The sequence below is a fragment of the Falco rusticolus genome, chromosome 1 (genome assembly GCF_015220075.1).
Source record: "Falco rusticolus isolate bFalRus1 chromosome 1, bFalRus1.pri, whole genome shotgun sequence".
NCBI classification, from domain to species: domain Eukaryota; kingdom Metazoa; phylum Chordata; class Aves; order Falconiformes; family Falconidae; genus Falco; species Falco rusticolus.
The window spans coordinates 15798520-15805111 of NC_051187.1; positions in this window are offsets into that span (position 1 = coordinate 15798520).

A 6592-nucleotide genomic window follows, 5' to 3' on the forward strand; every position below is an offset into this window, starting at 1 on the left:
TGGCCAGGATGGGGGTGTGCTTTGCCGGCGTGGCCATGCCCATGAGGGGCCCTTGCTGCAGGTGCGAAGCTGTTTGCAAACCCCCAACAGCATTTAATTGCCTCCAAACCCCCTCTCCCACCTGCACCCAATTGTGCTGCCGGTGGGGAGCTGGGTTGTATTTTTTTCTGTCCATTATGGTGGCTCTCGCCCTCAGCCTGGGGAGCTGCCAACGGTGACCCCCTGCCCGGTGCCGCTGTCCTTGCGCAAAGGGGCGAGTGATGCACAGATGGGCACTGGTAACTGTGGGGTGAGACGCGGACGGCGGGGCTGGCTGGGGTTTGGGTTGGGGTACGCGGGCCAGGGGCTCCCCGCAGTGCAGCTGGGGCTTGCACCGAAGCAGGGACGGGACCCTTACCAGCAGGGAGCTCCTCTGGCCCCGAGCATCCCCTGGGCTGCGGCACGCTGCCACGTTGCTTTTGTTTTCCCAGAAAACAACCCCACCTCCCATGCTGGTTCCAGCTCGCTTCCCTCCACTTTGTCTTGAAATTAATAAAAACCCAGAGGACGCACGGCTGCTCGGTAAAGCAGAATGGCATCTGCGAAATGTCCGCCTGCCTGGGGAGACGGTGGCTGGCGAGGCTGCCCCCTGGCACCGCTCGGGGCTGGGGTCTCAGGAGCGGGATGTGCCGGGAGAAGCCGTGCCGGAGCCACGCTCAGCTGTGTGGCACAGCCACGCGTGGGATGGCCCCCGTGCGCGCGGGGTGGCCCGACTCCTCTCGGGGAGCCGCTGGTTGACAGGCTCTGCCCCGTGCCCCCGTGTTTGGGGTTCGGGCGCTGTTGTGGTGTTCTTTGTGCCGCGATGCCTGGGCAGATAGCATTGTTTGCCCTGACACGTAAGCCGGTGACAACCTGCAAGAGCTCTGGCATGGATTCCGGCTGCAGCTCCCAGCCTGTCCCGCTTCCAGCGCCTTTTTATAGCCCAGCAGAACTTGTTTTGCTGTGGCAGCGAAGCAGAACCCAAGTGTGGGCTGGGAGCCATTGGGGGACATGTGTGTGTCTCATGGTGGGTGCTGGGCCACGTTTGCACCCCCGGACCCCCAAACAACCCCCACAGCGGGTCCCTGTTCCTCCACGGTGGCCCAGCCACAGTGCTCACCACCAGCTCAAGACTTGCAGAGGCTGAGGGAAGCCCCCAGACTCTGAAAATGAGGGGTCTGAGCTTTTGGGGGGTCCCAGAGAGGGGAGCATGCTGCCAGAAAGGGGACGTGGTGGCCAGGCACTGGTGCAGAAGGGCATGCTGCCACGGCCATGGGGACATGCTGAGGTGGTGCTGAGTCCCATTGCCTATCTCCCCGGCAGAGCAAGGGGATGCTGAGCAGCCCCGGGGGGGGGGGTCCTGCCTGCGGGTGAGGGGCCACCGGCACCCCTGTGCCCCACCACCCTGAGCAGTAGAGCCTCAGCAAAGGGTGGGAGGTGAAGACGGATTATGAAAGTGTTTCTTTGCTTTGCTTTTGAGAAAGGAGAACTTCAAAGGGGCCATTTATCACCAGACAAAGAGAGTCGCAAGTTATTTGCAAAGTGTAAGGGAGAAGCATTAATTATTGGAGTGACAGACAAATGCTGCTGCCGGGTATCCTCCTGCCCAGCCCGCCGCCCCATCCCGGCAGCCCCCCGCAGCTCCTGGCAAGCCTGGGTGGCACTCCTGTCCTTCCTGCCGTACCGTCCCCAGCTCCTGCCTCGTGTCCCCTCCATCTGGGGTTTGGTGGGCCGGCTGGTGCCACAGCAGACCTGCCTGGCTCTAGGTGATGGGATTGGGACGATGGGTGTCCCCACTGTGGGTGTACCCACATGGCTGGAGGGGCAGCCTGGGGGGTTCCCCCTGTGTCCCTGGTGCTGGTGCTCTGCTGAAGGGCTGGCAGCTGCGGGCTGGGAGAGGTGCTGCTAGCAAAGCCCATGGGGTGCCTCAGCCCTGCCCGAGTGCTGCTGTCGGGTGAAAGGCCATGGTGGAAACCAGACCAGGAGAAATTTGGCACCTTCAAGGCACTGCAGCAGCCTGGGAGCATCTTTTCGGTGTGGCAGCCCAGCTCACCCCAGCTGCCTGCCAAGCCTGTGTCCACCCAGGATTCACCACACTGGGAGCTGGGGCCATGGGGGGAAGAAGAGCCGTTCCCACCCCCCTGCCTTGCTCCGTGTCACTCGGGCACGTCCCTTCCCCGGAGCCCTGCCAGGCCTGGCCTGGCGGGTCGTGCAGCACTGCCAGTGATGGGGCATCCATGGGGTGTCAGTGCCACTGGGTGCCTGTGCTGGGGACCAGGGGTGACAGCTGATGGCCATGGCCAGCAGCCATGCTGGGGCATGGGGACAGCAGGGCTCAGCCTGGAGCTGGGGCACCAGACCCCTACAGCTGAGTCCTCATCCCAAAAGCTCTGCAGGGGGAGAGCTGTGGCTCTGCCCATCATCTGGGAGGGAGAGGATGAGCAGCGAGAGCATTTACATCCCGAACTGAAGTGCTGAGAGACCTGGCTGCCCTTGGAGTGTGAAAGTGGCACCCATGCCACCATCCCTGCCACCCCTGCAGTGCTGCGGGGCTGCAAATACTGGGGTGGCCGGGGCGCAAGGGCTCCCCGTGGCCCCGCTGAGCGAGCCCCGAGTGGGGCAGGCAGCTCTCCCTTTCATGTCTGATTCCTCCCGAAACCACAGCTTCCCTTCGCCCGGCGCGGGGATCAACCGCGGGTCATATTTAATAAAGGTGGGGATGGGAGAAGGCTTCAAAACATTACGTCACCTCGGTGTGGGGGAGGCGGAGGCAGGCAGGGAATGTGAAAATCTCAGTGCGAGTGGGGGCAGAGGAGAAAAAATATCAGCAAGGGGATTTAATGGCCCTGTTTTGGTGGGAACTCTCTTGCCCACTGCCCACGAGGTCAGAGGCAGTGTGTCTGCACGCGCTCAGGCGTTAAATGAAACTGTAAGAAAAAAATTAGAGGCATATACGAAATGCGTAAGCGCGTCCGTGGCAGAAAATCCCCCAGCGCTGCGTGAGTCACGGCGCTGCGCCCGGCTGGCCCACTGGGGTGGCTTGCAGGAGAAATCCTGGCCAGCCCCTGGGTCCCACAGCTCCCGTGTGCACAGGGTGAGGGTGGGCACGAGGCTGCCGTGGCAGGGACATGGGGGTGCCCTGGCTGGGTGCCCCCACCCGCCCCAAGCCTTCCTCTGCTGGAGATGAGGCCACACGGTGCCAAGAGCAAAGTCCCCCGTGCCACAGGCTGCCCTGTGCCTGACCCTGTGGGACTGGCCACGGTGACCACAGGCAGCTTTGGTGCTCGAGTGGGAGCTGCTGCCCACGCTCGGGGCAGATGCTGGCGGTCCCTCGGTGGGTGATGGAGGCAGCTGTGGCTGCAGGCAAGGCATTGCTGGGCTGAGGGAATCGTGCCGGGACAGTTATTCCCTTGCAGTGATTGTGAGGGCTTCTTTGGTACTGGGGAGCCTCTCTGGTGCTGCCAGTGATGGCGCAGCGGGGGGCGAGGCCACCACCAGCCATGGGAGCTGGTGGCCAGCACTGGGCACCCAGATCTTCCCGTAACACATGTAGACTGGTTGCAAACCAGGTGGCTTTGGAGGGCTGGGAGGCAGAGCAGACTGTGTTCAGCTTAAAAAAAAAACAAAAAGCAAACCACCAAAAAAAATTCAATGACCGTGTGCAGCCGTCCTGCATTCCCAGCCACAGTCACCGCCTGGGCGAAGCTCGGGCTGATGCTCACGCTGGGCTGGTGCCTTCCCCCGGCTGGGAAACTATGTGCTCCCAGCCCCGCAGGGCACCCATCGGCCCCCCGAGCCGTAATGACCACACTCTTCTGCTGAGAGGAGTTAATGAGCTGTGCCGGACAATGATGGGAAAAGGCCGATTGCAGTGAGGTTCCTGACACCGCTCGGAGGAGCTGGGCGTGGAGGAAGGGGGAAGAGCAATAGGGTGAGAGAGATGGACCAGAAAACGATACCCACATCATTAGCCAGGTGTCTCCAAATGTGTGGAAACAGGACAAGGTCCAGGTCACCCACTGTGACAGAACATTATTATCATGCGATGCCATGAAGCCTGTGCAAAGACCAAGTCAAAGCTCACCAGCCCACTTGAAAGGGAGAGGGGACCTCCTCAGAGCAAGAGCCAGGCTGTTCCCAGGCCAGCGGCAGGGTGGGGGTACCTGCAGCCATGCCGGGGGCTCAGCCCGGCTCCTGCTCGCCCCCGGCACCTGCGGAGCCTCCCGCAAGCTCTGCCCTGGGCAGGAGCCTGTGAAGGGGGCAGCTGGGGGAAGCCGGGGGGGCACAGCGGCTGTAAGCCCACGTCCTGGTGGCAATGGGCTGTCGCTCAGGGATGGTGGTGGCTCTGCATGGTCCCCTCAGTCTCAACGGTGGGTGGGTGGGTGGGTTTGCATCTTGCCTGGCATGTGGGATCAGAGGAGCTCGGGGGTGATCAGAGACCTGCAGGATCACCCAAAGGATCAGGGGAGCTTTGGGGTGACCACAGACCGGCTGGGTCACTCGAAGGATGACAGCCTGTATGAGTGTGTGAGATGTGTGAGGGCACATACCGCTCACTTGCCATCACAGGTGGGAAAGCTGGGCACAGGGGGGATGCTCACCCTGTAACCTATAGACATTTGGGTGCTGAACTCCTTTGGAGCTGACCTGAGCAGGGCTGACATCGGGAGGGGACCATGACACCAGTGCCTGGCAAAGCAGAGCCTGGGAGCCCCCCACCCACGCGGCAGGCGCAGCGGTGCAAGGGCTGGCATGGTGCAGAAGCCTTTGCCTCCCTGGCTGTGCAGCCCTGAGCAAGTGGGAGCAGAGCCAGGGAAGATGCTTGGCTGGGGAAGAGGCTTGGCTGGGCTGGGGGGACCAGGCTGGGAGCTGGGAGGGGGATTTTTGGGATTTTTCATCCCTCTCTTACATAGATTGTGCTCAGCCTGCTGCGTGCCCATGAAAACCCCTGCACAGCCATCACACCCTCGTCCACAAGCTCCCTCCCAAGCACACAGAGAGGTTTCCCACTCCTTTTGGGATACCCCTGACCCCCAGCCCTCCTTCCCCCGCTGTGGCTCTGTCCCCCAAAGGGCAGGGGGTTCTGAGGACACCGCACTGCTCTACAGAGCAGGAATGGTTTCATCTGTCCCGGCCCGTGCAGCTCCCAGCGCAGCTGCTCCCAGGCGGGCACAGGCTGCTCCCAGCCTGGCTGCGGGGCTTTTCCCTCCGCTCTTGCCTGCTCTCCCGGGAGCTAAGCTGCCCCCAGCTCCCCAGAGCCTTTTGCCGCTCGGGAGAGCCACGGCCTGTGGCAGCAGAGACCCCCCAGCTGGGCTTTGTGGGGCTCTGGGGCTGCACGCAAAGTGCTCGGGGTCTGGTGGGTGCCGGTGGGATTTGGTGCTTTGGCGATGGGCACGCAGCTACAGCCGTGTGTCCGCTCGGTATGGCTCTGGCACCCTGCGAAAGTCGGAATCTGGGCTGGAAATGCTGGGTTCAAAGCCATCACCCTTTGCCAGGGCTTGGGGAAGCTGGGGGGGCCATGGCTAGAGCTGTTGGACACTGGCCGTCTGCAGCTGCGGGGTCCCAGGCGGCTCCGTGCTGTGCCCGGGGGGTGCCGCCTGCTTTGCTTTAGGAGAATTTGTTGCTCTTTGGGACTCGGTGCATTTTACAGCGGTCAGAAAAGCAGGTTTTGTTCCAATCCCAGACCCCAGCTTGGCTGTCTTTTTCCACCCACTTCCAAACCCATTCCCTGCCCCCATCCCTGGTGGCTGCCAGGGTTCACCAGGGGCTTTGTGCCCCCCGGGCACCCCTGTCCCCACAGGGTCCCCTTTGCTACCTCGCTGAGCGTCCTGCCGTTCGGTGCACGGCTAAACCACGGTGAGGCTGCGCCCAGAGCTGCCGGGCAGTGGGGCCCAGACCTCCAGTGGAAGCCCCCGCTTTGGGGTGCTCTCCCGGGGCCTGGAGCCCCACAGCCTGTCCCCGCTCTGTGCTGGGGCTGGGGCAGTGGGACCCGCGGGGTGCTGGGGGGAGCAGACCCCCCGCAAGGCCGGGGGGGGTTCTCTCAGCTTGGCCCCCTCTTGGTGCGGGGGGAGCTGAGCCCACTGTGGGGCTGTTGCCTGGCCCCGGGGTGGGGGTGGGGTGGGGCAGAGGGGTGCCTGCTGCTGCCCTGGGTCTGTTGGGGGGCTCTGTCAGTGGGTCTGCTGGGGGGGGGGGGCTGTCGGGGAAATCTGTCAGGGGGTCTGCCGGGGGAATCATTGGGGGGTCTGTTGGGGGTCTGTCAGTGACCTGTTGGGGTCTGTCCGGGGGGTCTGTCGGGGCAGTCTGCGTGGGGGGCTGCCAAGGGGTCTGTTGGGGGAATCTGTCAGGGGACCTTCGGGGTGGTCTGTCAGGGGGACCTGTGATGGGGTCTGCCGGGAGGTCTGTCCCACCGAGGGCAGGGAGCCCTGCAGCACAGGTGGGGAGAGCACATCCCCGGCCGCAGTCCCGCAGCCGCGCCCCGAGCCCCCTCGACGGCCGCCGGGGCTGCAGCGGGCTGGGCGCCGCCGTCTGTCCCGCTGGGTCCCGTCCCGTCCCGCCGGGTCCCGCCGCTGCCCCC